This window comes from Scyliorhinus torazame, chromosome 20, assembly GCF_047496885.1.
Source record: "Scyliorhinus torazame isolate Kashiwa2021f chromosome 20, sScyTor2.1, whole genome shotgun sequence".
Classification (NCBI taxonomy): Eukaryota; Metazoa; Chordata; class Chondrichthyes; order Carcharhiniformes; family Scyliorhinidae; genus Scyliorhinus; species Scyliorhinus torazame.
This window is the reverse complement of record NC_092726.1, coordinates 117,745,335-117,758,689: the sequence shown is the minus strand read 5'-3', so window position 1 is coordinate 117,758,689 and position 13,355 is coordinate 117,745,335.

Here is a 13,355-nt window from a genome sequence, read left to right as displayed (position 1 = left end):
GTTCTGTATCAAACACCCAACGGCTGATGCAGACCTCACGGATTATGCCTTATATTATTTAATCCACTGGCTTATCTGACACATTAACTATCCGAACGGTCGGAACTGTTAGATGACAAAAGTGACATTTATTGCCCACCTGATGGACATAAATAACAAACCAGAAATTTTCTGGAACACAGGGTTTACTGAAGAAACTCAGTATTAGTAAGGAAGTGGAGGTGGGAAACTGATGACAGTGAAGGCCGATAAATATCAGGACTTGATAATATACATTCTAGGCAACTTACCAACGTGGCGCTAGATATTGTTGATGCATTGTGCGTCATCTTTTGTGATTATTTGCACGTTGTAATTAATTATTGGAGGATAGCTCATGTAATCCCACTCTCCAGAAGGAGAGGGAGAGTGAAAACGGGAAAAGATCAGTGCACCTAACGTCTGTAGTGAGGACAATTCTAGAGACATTATGAAAGACTTAATAGCAGACCACTTATAAAGCAGTGATAACATCGTACAGCGTCATCATGGATTTACGAAAAGGAAAACATGCTTATGAAATCGACTGGAACTATTTGAGCATGTAATCAGTAGAATTTATGAATTGGGACAGTGGGCCTGGTTTACCTAGACTTTCAGAAGGCTTTCTACAATGTCCCTCACCCGATTATTAGCAAGCGACATTGCAGCGCAAACGATTGGGGGGGGGGGGGGAGGATATTAAGATGGATGGAATAATGTTTGGCAGAAAAGAAGCAGAAGAGTAGGAATAAGCATTTTTTTTCAGAATGGCAGTCATGTCCATTGAGTCATGTTTCAGTGCTGGGACCCAAGCTGTTCACAATATACATTCATAATTTAAAGAATGCAATATGCCCAACTCTTCAGATGCCACACGTTGGGTGAGAGGATGAGCTATAAGGAGGATCGATACAAAGATGCTTCAGTGTGATTTGGCCGAGCTGATGGGAAAATTCAGGGAATATGCAGAATTATGTGGATAAATGTGAGGTTGGCAGCAAAAATAAGAAGGCAGAATATTACCTGATTGGTTATAAATTGAGAGAGGCGTTTGTGCAACGAGACCCGGTGTCTTCTCACACCAGTCGCTGTGGTAATCCTGAAGGTACAGCAGGTGGAACAGAAGGCAACTGGTTTGCTGGCCATAAAAGTAGCAGAGCAGGATGTCATGCTGCAATTATAAAGTGCCTTCGTGAGACCACACCAGGAATATTGTACAGTTTTGGTCACCTTATCTGAGGGGTGATATTTTTTTGCTATAAAGGGAGTACAACGAATATTTACCAGATGGATCCCTATAATGGTGGGTCTGACATATGAGGAAAGATTGAGTCCTTTACGATCATTTACGCTTGAGTTCAGAAGAATGCGGAGAGTTTGTGGCATCGATCTGAAACCTACAAAATGCAATCAGGATTACGTCCTTCACTCGGTTACGATATTGTATAATTTGCTACTACAAAAATAATTGAGGTCAAAACACATATGAGATTTCCAGAACGAATTAGAAGCGCAGAAAGACCCACTCCTGCTCCTAAGTTCCATATGTCTATGTCTCTCTGTCTTCCTCTGTACAGTTGTCCTGAAACGTTTGTGCAGTTTCGTCGCCTGATCTGCCAAAGCTGAATGTTCTTCCAAAGTGGAGGCATGTATCAATTCAAGGACAGTGTCACAGAGATGGTGAAGTTATTGATACCTCGCCTCTGATTGGTTGAAGTATTATGTGTCATGATGACTTTGTGATGACTCCACCACAAACAACTGATCCATTAACCAATCACTTTGTGTTTAGCAGATTCTGCAACCATTAACACTCTCAACCAGATTGAATATTACAGCAGTCACAGTTTGGGTGACACTGATCCTGGATCCGCATATCCTGAAGTTGAATGCTCAAATATTTAGGGTATGTAGAAATTTTCGTTCCACCAGCTCGTTTCAGATCTTCACTCTGTAATATCTGAATTACAAAACACATCGGCCATTAAATGAGAGATTCAAGGATCTCACGTATTGCACAATGATTTCAGCAACAGAAACATCTAAACCGCTTGAGTCTGAAACAGCGTTTTATCATTTCTCCCAATAAAATAAATTAATAATAAACGTTTCCTTGTGATTCTCCACAAGCCAATTGAGGCAGTGAAATGTTTGCAGGTTGGAGGGATGCTCATTTTCTGGGAACAGTATGAATTTAAACTAAAATTGAAAATACTGCCGCACAAGCTGGCCCAATAATTCTTTCCGCTCAAACTCAATGACGTCATACCGAAATCGATCCACTTTCCTGCCCCTGTTATACTTGGGAGAGAATGATTACAGTATATCTTTCTAACTGTCTTTTGGACGTAAGTAACTTCAACTGAAAACACCTGTGCCTCTCAGCTCCTGTTTCTGCCGACGATGACGATGCTGAGACTGAAACCATTGACTCTCAGGGTGGACACTTGCTGCAGGATCCTGGGTCTGATGATCGCATTACAATTGGGAAAGTTCAGCAGCGATCTCTACACTCTGGGTAAGATAAATCTTTGATTCTCCTGTTCTAGGATGAATGATGAGCCCAATGGGCGACCTGCAGATTTTTCTACACCTGGGGCACGCTGCGCTTGATGGGCTGGGTAAACAGGTTGTTTAACAGGAGGATCATCAAGTTTTCACGATTCAAGTTCGGCTTTGCGCAATTCCACGAAGACTCTTGATGTGCTTCATGCCATTGGGGGCGACCCTTCCGCATTCTTGGGCTGTCTAATTCCAGGACCGTCCATTGGCCATTGCGCATGTTTCAATTTGCTTGGATGTTTGAGGACATCCCTGTACTTTTCCATGTCCCTCTTTTCCATGTCTCCTGTTGTGACTGCGTTCCGAATAGATTATCAGCTCTGGTTATTGCCTCAGTCACCCACCCTCTTGTGATGAATTGACTCTCTCTGGATTGAAGTTATTCTAATCGATCATGGAACAAAGTGGGATTTGCAATTGTTCATGTCGCGAATGCAAATAATTTAAACAAAGCATCTAACTATCAGCCCAATGTTTAATGGAAGTATGCTCATCCCCACAGTGTACAACAGTCATATCCTCATTGACCCCGCGTTATCGGTTCCTTCCACACCTTCTCACAATACCAATGTTATCTGTGTCACAGGCCGGGGGGTTCTACCATCATTGGGCAGTGACCGTTTACATCTAAAGTTTACAAATCTGCATTGCACTGGTAAACGGTGATGGTTGGTTCCATTTCCCACTGTATGTGGCGCGCTGGTTGGGCGTTAATTTTGGGACTCCTGGAGTAATCCCACGGTTCACTGAGTGAGAGTTTATGAGAGAAAAAACGCAGAATGTTTTGGATAGAATTTAAAAAGGCCAGTTGCACTGGAAATGTTGCGAAAGAGAAAACATGTAGATGTGATTTCTTTCGATGATCTCTTCTTTCTTTTCACCCATCTCAGATAATTGTCAACTCCACATCCCTGAGGTCCACAGATATATGACTCTACATTAAATCTGATGGAAGACATCAGAACTTTTCCAAAATGTCATCGCTTTGATTATGCTTTGCTGCCCGATATCAATATTGTATTTGACTGAATGAGAGATTACTTCCTGTTGTGTGTATTAGAATCACATTTCTCTCCTTATTTTGTGTGAAAGAATCTGCATTCTGTCTCTTTAAGAATGAAAAACAAAACAGAATGTATATCCAGTATTGCACTGCCCATGTTAAAGCTGTGTTAAATCGCACTGCATTGTGGAACCGAAACGGCATTATAATTAAATAACTGATGCTGTTTCATGTCAGGTGTATTGGAAGACCATTTGGTAAAGTCCCTCACTCTTGCACCATTACATTAAGATTAGGAGTGATAAATGCATTATCTCTCTGTTTTATCTCCAGTTATTGATGATGTGGAGATGCGAGCGTTGGACTGGGGTGAGCACAGTAAGACGTCTCACAACACCAGATAAAAGTCCAACAGATTTGTTTCGAATTACGAGCTTTCGGACCACAGCTCCTTTCTCAGGTGAAGGAGCTGCACTCCGAACGCTAGTAATTCGAACCAAACCTCTTGGACTTTAACCTGGTGTTTGTTAGACATCTTACTGCCCAGTTGTTGAGCCCGTACATCATGTATTCGAGGAGCAGCGATCACTGCATTCTCCCAGCAGCCAAGTCCCACACATTCATTCCAGCACTGCCCCTGACAATCGGGTCCTGAAGGCTGTAAATCAGATTTTCACGTATTTTTCTCACTTTAATTCCCCAACTTGTATATTCATTTCCATTAGTGTTGCCCCACTCAAGAGATCATCGGCAGTATCACCGAGTATCACCCAGTACTGGAGAGAATTCTTCGAGACAGGATCTGCTCACGTTTGATTATCATAGAATTTACAGTGCAGAAGGAGGCCATACGGCCCATCGAGTCTGCACCGGCTCTTGGAAAGAGCACCCTACCCAAGGTCAACACCTTCACCCTATCCCCATAACCCAGTAACACCACCCAACACTAAGGGCAATTTTGGACACTAAGGGCAATTTCTCATGGCCAATCCACCTAACCTGCACATCTTTGGACAGTGGGAGCAAACCAGAGCACCCGGAGGAAATCCACGCACACACGGGGAGGATGTGCAGACTCCGCACAGACAGTGACCCAAGCCGGAATCGAACCTGGCACCCTGGAGCTGTGAAGCAATTGTGCTATCCACAATGCTACCATGCTGCCCATTTTGAAGCAAATGGACGTGTTAGTGAGAGGCAGCATGGTTTTGTGAAGGAGAGGTCGTGTCTCACTAACTTGATAGAGTTTTTCGAGGAGGTCACAAAGATGATTGATGCAGGTAGGGCAGTGGATGTTGTCGATATGGACTTGAGTAAGGCCTTTGACAAGGTCCCTCATGGCAGACTAGTACAAAAGGTGAAGTCACACGGGATCAGGGGTGAGCTGGCAAGCTGGACATAGCACTGGCTAGGTCATAGAAGGCAGAGAATAGCAATGGAAGGATGCTTTTCTAATTGGAGGGCTGTGACTAGTGGTGTTCCGCAGGGATCAATGCTGGGACCTTTGCTATTTGTAGTATATATAAATGATTTGGAGGAAAATGTAACTGGTCTGATTAGTAAGTTTGCAGCCGACACAAAGGTTGGTGGAATTGCGGATAGCGATGAGGACTGTCAGAGGATACAGCAGGATTTAGATTGTTTGGAGATTGGACGGAGAGATGGCAGATGGAGTTTAATCCTGTCAAATATGAGGTAATGCATTTTGGAAGGTCTAATGCAGGTAGCGAATATGCAGTAGAACCCTCATGAGTATTGAAAGTCAGAGAGATCTAGGTATACAGGTAGACAGGTCACTGAAAGGGGCAACACAGGTGGAGAAGGTGCTCAAGAAGGCATACGGTATGCTTGCCTTCATTGGCCGGGGCATTGAGTATAAGAATTGGCAAGTCATGTTGCAGCTAACCTTAGTTAGGCCACACTTGGAGTATAGTGTTCAATTCTGTTAGCCACACTACCAGAAGGATGTGGAGACTTTAGAGCGGGTGCAGAAGAGATTTACCAGAATGGTGCCTGCTATGGAGTGAATTCGCTATGAGGAGGGTCAAAGACAGAGTGGATTGTCAGAGGCTTTTTCCCAGGGTAGAGGGGTCAATTAATAGGGGGCATAGGTTTAAGGTGCGAGGGGCAAGGTATAGAGTGGATGTACGAGGCATGTTTTTTACGCAGAGGGTAGTGGGTGCCTGGAACTCGCTTCCGGAGGGGGTGATATTTAAGGGGCATCTTGACAAATACGTGAAGAGGATGGGAAAGGTGGATACGGACCCAGGAAGTGTAGAAGATTGTAGTTTAGTCGGGCAGGATGGTCGGCACGGGATTGGAGGGCCGAAGGGTCTGTTCATGTGCTGTACGTGTCTTTATTCTTTTTCCTTATAAACAGTGCCCTAACGTAAACGAAATGCATTTGAACAGGGCCCTCCAGTAAATCATTACATTTTAATGATTGCCCGACAGTTTTTCAATCGCACATAAACCGTGCCTCAAAGTAAATAAATCACATTTAAACAGCTCCATGCAGTGTACCAAATGTTTTTAAACAGAGCCCTGCAGTAACCCAAATGCATTTAAACTGTGCCCTACAGTAAATTAAATGTGCTTAAACAGTGCCATGCACAACACAAATGCAGTTGAACAGTGGCCCACACTCAATCAAGTACATTTAGATAGTGCCCTGCAGTAAACCAAATTCATTTCACCAGCGCCCTCCAGTAAATCAAATTCATTTAAACAGTGTCCCAGAGTAAATAAAATGCATTAAAACAGTGGCCTACAATAAACCAAATACGTTTATCCAGTGCACGACAGTAAATCAAATGCATTTAAACAGTGCCCGACAGTCAACCAAATACATTTATCCAGTACACCACAGTAAATCAAATGTATTTGAAAAGTGCCCGACACTAAATCAAATGTATTTAATCAGTGCCCTACAGCAAACCAAACGTAGTTAACCAGTGCCCTAATGTAAAATCATTTGGATTGAAACAGTGCCCTGCAGTAAATCAAATGTATTTTTACCGGACCCGAAAGTAAATCAATCACATTTAAACAGTTACCGACAGTAAACCAAATGTATTTAAACAGTGCGCTACAGTAAATCAAATGCATTTAAACAGTGCGCTACAGTAAATCAAATGCATTTCAATTGTGCCCCACAGTAAATCAAATGTTCTTAAATATTGCTCTAGACAATACAAATGCAGTTGAACAGTGCCCTGCACTAAATCAAATGCATTAAGAAAGTGTGCCACAGTAAACCAAATGCATTTAAACAGTGCCCTACAGTAAATCAAATGCATTTCAATTGTGCCCCACAGTAAATCAAATGTTCTTAAATATTGCTCTAGACAATACAAATGCAGTTGAACAGTGCCCTGCACTAAATCAAATGCATTAAGAAAGTGTGCCGCAGTAAACCAAATGCATTTAAACAGTGCCCTACAGTCAACCAAATGTATTTAAACAGTGCCCGACACTAAAGCAAATGCATTTAAACAGTGCCCTACAGTAAATAAAATGGATTTAAAGTGCCCTACTGAAAATCAAATGCATTTAAACAGTGTCCCACAGTAAACTAAAGGCAGTTAAACAGTGCCCGCCACTAAATCTAATGTATTTAAACAGTGTCCTACAGGAAATCAAGTGCATTTAAACAGTGCCCAAATGGAAACCAAATGAATTTGAACAATGCGCTACATTAAAGAAAATGTTTTAAACAGTGCCCGACAGCAAATCAAAGGCATTTAAACAGTGCGCTACAGAAAATCAAATGCTTTTAAATAATGCGATACAGTGAACCAAATGCCTTTAAACTGTGCCTGACAGTAAACAAATAGCATTAACTGCGCATTCCAGGAATTCAAATGTACTTAAAGAGGGTCCTAGACTAAATTAAATGCATCTAAACAGTGCTCGACTCTAAATCAAATGTCTTGAAACAGCGCTCTACTGTAAATCAAATTTATTTAAACAGTGCCCGACAGTAAATCAAAGGTATTTAAACAGTGCGCTACAGAAAATCAAATGCTTTTAAATAATGCGATACAGTGAACCAAATGCCTTTAAACAGTGTCCGACAGTAAACAAATAGCATTAACTGCGCATTCCAGGAATTCAAATGTACTTAAAGAGGTTCCTAGAGTAAATTAAATGCATCTAAACAGTGCTCGACTCTAAATCAAATGTCTTGAAACAGTGCTCTACTGTAAATCAAACGTATTTAAACAGTGTCCTACAGCAAATCAGATGCATTTAAACAGTGCCCGACCGTAACCCAAATGCATTTAAACAGTGCCCTACGTTAAGTCAAATGCATTTAAACAGAACCCTACAGTAAATCAAATGCATTAAAACAGTGCCCCGCAGAAACTCAAATGCATTTAAACAGTGTCCTACAGTAAATCAAATGCATTCAAACAGTGTCCTACAGTAAAGAAAATGCATTCAAACAGTGCCCTATCGTAACCCAAATGCGTTTGAACAGTGATCTACGTTAAATCAAATGCATTTAAACTGGACCATCCAGTAAATAAAATGTATTTAAACAGTGCCCGACAGTAAATCAAATATAGTTAAACAGGGCCCTGCAGAAAATCAAATGCGTCTAAACAGTGCCCCCGAGTAAATCCAATGTATTTCAACAGTGTCCTACAGTAAGTCAAACACATTTAAACAGTGCTCTGCAGTAAGTCAAATGCATTTAAACAGTGCTCTGCAGTAAGTCAAATGCATTTAAACAGTGCCTTACAGTAAATCAAATGCTTTTAAATAGTGCCCGACAAAAACCAAATGCCCTTAAAGTGTCTGACAGTAAATCATACAAATTTAAACAGTGAAATGAAATGAAAATCGCTTATTGTCACAAGTAGGCTTCAAAGGAAGTTACTGTGAAAAACCCCTCGTCGCCACATTCCAATGTCTGTCCGGGGAGTCGGTATGGGAAATACGGGAAACAGTGCCCTGAAGTAAACCAAATGCATTTCAACAGTGCACAACAAAAAATCTAATGTATTTAAACAGTGCCCTATAGTAAGTCAAATGTATTTAAACAGTGCCCTACGGTAAATCAAATGCATTTAAACAGCGCCATGCAGAAAATCAAATGCATTTAAACAGTGCCCTGCGGTAAGTCAAATGCATTTAAACAGCGCCCTCTAGCAAATAAAATGATTTAAACAGTGCCCTGCAGTATATCAATCGTATTTAAACAGTGACCTCAGTAAATCAATCGCTTTTACAAAGTGACCTCCAGTAAACCAAATGCTCTTAAATAGCGCCCGACAGTTTTTCAATCGCATATAAACCGTACCTCAAAGTAAATAAATCACATTTAAACAGTTCCATGCAGTGAACCAAATGTTTTTAAACAGTGCTTTATAGTAAAACAAATGCATTTACAGAGCCCTGCAGTAAACCAAATGCATTTCAACTGTGCCCTACAGTAAATTAAATGTGCTTAAACAGTGCCATGCACAACACAAATGCAGTTGAACAGTGGCCCACACTCAATCAAGTGCATTTAGAAAGTGCCCTGCAGTAAACCAAATGCATTTAAACAGCGCCCTACAGTAAATCAAATTCATTTAACAGTGCCCCAGAGTAAATAAAATGCATGAAAACAGTGGCCTACGATAAACCAAATACGTTTATCCAGTGCACTACAGTAAATCAAATGCATTTAAACAGTGCCCGACAGTCAACCAAATACATTTATACAGTGCACCACAGTAAATCAAATGTGTTTAAACAGTGCCCGACACTAAAGCAAATGCATTTAAACTGTGCTCTGAAGAAAATCAAATGCATTTAATCAGTGCCCTACAGCAAACCAAACGTATTTAACCAGTGCCCTAATGTAAAATCACTTGGATTTAAACAGTGCCCTACAGTAAATCAAATACATTTAAACAGTACTTTACCGTAAACCAAATGCATTTAATCAGTGCCCTACTGTACATCAATCGCATTTAAACAGTGTCCTACAATAACCAAATGCATTTAATCAGTGCCCTACTGTACATCAATCGCATTTAAGCAGTGTCCTACAATAAACCAAATGTACTTAAATAGTGCCCTACAGTAGTACATCAATCTTATTTGTTATGGGCCAGGGTTTAGAGACTCCCAAAGTGTATCATGGACTTCACCTGACCCACCTGACCCAGAACTTTTAATAGACTGTGGTATGGGGAGCACACGGCCCACTCTACAGGGGTGACACAGCAGAAATGGAAAATATATTTTAAAAAACAAATCGATGTTTATTCTATGAATTTAAGTTAACCTTTTTAAAAACATACAGTGAACATCTTAGCAACCACAATTCAACTACAACCCCCAAAGAATACAACACTAAGTAATGCTTACGCTGTCCTTTTAACATCCAGAAGACTTACAAAAAACAGAACCTTTAACAGAAACACATCTGGTTAACGTCACTCCTGAAAACGTTTATAATTCTGACTTCACCAAATGATCAAGAGATAGACGCATCATGGCAGAGAGATCAAGAGTACACCGGCTCTGTCTGGCTTCAGCTCCAACACTGAAACTAAAACACACACTGCAGCGAACAGCCTAAAACGAAAATAAAAAGCTGCCAGACAGCCCAGCACCACCCATACGCTGACGTCACTGATAAACACTCGTTTCTGAAAGGTACATTTCTTAAACACCCATTTCTTAAAGGTACTCTCACATGACACCTCCGCCCAAGAAAAAAAATAAGCCATCAACTTCAAGATGGTTTCATTTTTCACCTTGTCACTATCCTTTAAGAAATGCACGAAGTAAACACACTTTTGCGTTTCTAAAAACAACACACGCTAACAGGGATAATAATATTGTCCATTTTTGTTCTTCTTCCTTCAACTGAAGCCCTTCTCGATTGACAGTCACTTTCAACATGAAATTTTACTTAAATGTTCAATGAAATTCACTCATGCCAAGAAATCGCATTATTTCCCTATGTTTGAGGGTATAGGAAACTTCGCAATGAAAGTGACTTGGGGTTTTCCAAATTCACTTTTGGCTAGGTTTATCACCAAACCCGCCTCCTGAAGTCGATGGAATAATTCCATCAGACGTTTCAACTGTTCTTTTCATGTCTGGATTATCAGATCGTCGATGTATACCACACAATTGGGTAATCCTGAAACAACTTTGCTAGTTAACCATTTAAACGTGGCTGGGGCGTTTTTCATGCCAAATGGCATAACTTTGAATTGTTATGCACCATCTGGAGTCACAAAAACTGAAATCTCCTTCGCCGTATCGGATAAAGATACCTGCCCGTAACCCTTAACTAAATCCAGTTTGGAAATAAAAGCTGATTGTCCCACTTTCTCAATACAATTCTCCAAACGTGGGATAGGGTAAGAGCCCGTTCTTGTAACTGCATTAACCTTTCTGTTGTCCACACACAACTGTCGGGTACCGTCTGGTATTGGTATCATCAATATGGGCGAGCTCCATTGGCTGCAACCCACTTCAATTATGCCATTTTAAAGCATAATCTCAATCTCTTTGTTAACCTGTGACAATTTTAAAGGATTAAGTCTATATGGATGTCGTTTGATTGGAACAGCATTTCCCACATCTACATCATGTATAGCCATTTTAGTATTTCCCAATTTATGTCCACAAACTTGCCCATGTGATAACTTTGAGGTCAGTCCGTTTTTCCTCTGGAAGGTAACTCTACAATTTATCCCAATTTTTAAGAACAGCCCTGTTTTCCAATTTAATTTGAGCTTTGTCAAATTCACAGTCATCTGGATTTGGTTGGTCATTTTGAGTTAGAATCATTAAAACCTTTTTCTCTCCTTCCCTTTCCAAGTACCTTTTAAGCATATTCGCATGACACACTCGGTGAGTCTTCCTTTTATCTGGTGTTGTTACCACGTGATTCATTTCACTTAATTTCCTTTCAATCTGATATGGTCCACAAAACCTATCTTTTAAAAGTTCACCTCCCACTTGGAACAATACTAAAGCTTGATCTCCACAGGCAAAACTACGAACTTTGGATTTCTTGTCCGCTGCCCGTTTCATCACATTTTGTGCAACTTTTTAATGTTGTCTAGCCAATTGACCTGCTCTATTTAATCGTTCCCTAAAATTTGATACGTAATCCAATTGTGTAATTTCTGATTTATCACTCACCAATTTTTCCTTAATCAATTTAAGTGGTCCTCTTACCTCATGACGAAAAATTAGTTCAAAAGGACTACATTTGGTTGACTCATTAGGTGTATCCATAATTGCAAACAGTACGAATGGACTTTCTTTATCACAATCCTCTCAATAATCGTGACACTAAGCCCTCAACATTGTCTTTAATTTCTGACGCCACGTTTCTAAAACTCCCTGTGGTACGCAGTTGATTTAAATTGTTTTATTCCTAAACTATCCATAACTTCTTTGAATAATCAGGAGGTAAAATATGATCCTTGATCCGGTTGTATTTCTGTGGGTCGTCTATTGCTAGTAAATAATTTAAGTAATTCTTCCAGAATCTTTTTAGTTGTAATGTTACTGGAATGGCCTCCGGAAACCTAGTAGACACCTCCATTATCGTCAAAAGGTATTGATTCCAACTTTTTGTTTTAGGAAGTTGTCCTATGCAATCAATTAGGACCCTTGTAAAACGTTCCTCAAATGCTGCAACGGGTATTAAGGGCGCTGGTTTTATCACTGCGTGAGGTTTCCCTGTCACCTGACATGTGTCATGACTGACAACATTTAATTACATCCTTCTGGCGTACAGGCCAATAAAATTGTTTTTGTATTTCAGCTCAAGTTTTCTTTATTCCCAAATGACCTCCCTGGTACCTCATGTGAAACTCGCAACACCTCCTTTCCATACCCAACGGCAATACTACTTGATGAACTTCTGCCCACTTTTCATCCGCCTGCATATATAAAGGTCTCCATTTCCTCATCAAGCCATTACTTTTACGGTAATAACACTCTGTTATACACTCTTCCGTGTATGTTTCTGATACATCCGTTTTATTTCTATACCTTTCTGTTGTAACTCTGCCAATTTTCCTGAACTAAAAATATCCGCCTCATCCTCTACCTGATCTTTTTCTTTGTCAACCATCTGATCAAAAATCGGTTCTGATAATTGCACTTCAACTTCATCTTCACTCTCTGAATTCCCCTCCTGTCTTAACCTGTGACTTTGCGACCTTGTAACTACAGAATCCGGAAAAATCCTTCAACATTTCAGTTGTCTGATTTCCCACTGGATTATCAACCACCGTGGGCATCACTCCCACCTGCGATTCAGCTATATCATCACCCAAGATAAACTGTATTCCTGGACAAGATAGTTTCTCTATTACTCCTACTACCACCTCGCCACTCTTCACTGGACTTACCAACCTTACCTTATATAATTGAACACTACTCCTCTCACTCTGAATTCCACATATTACCACCTTTTCTGGCAGCATTCTTCCCAAACACCATAACTCCTCATCTCCGACCATGAAAGATTGACTAGCTCCCGTATCTCTTAAAACTGTGTCTTCTTTACCTGCTCCTCATGATACACATGAGTAACCTTTACCAACACAAGTAAATTCTTGAAAGAGATCTGGCACCATTTGATCAATCACCTCTTGATCAGGTGTACAATCTTTTGCACCTCCTTCGCTTCTTTTGGGCTTTCCTTTACCACTTTAACTACCCCCACTGTCTTATCCTGTTTTACCACATCAGCCTTCCCAGCGCTTTTCTTCAAGCACCAACACTGTGACTT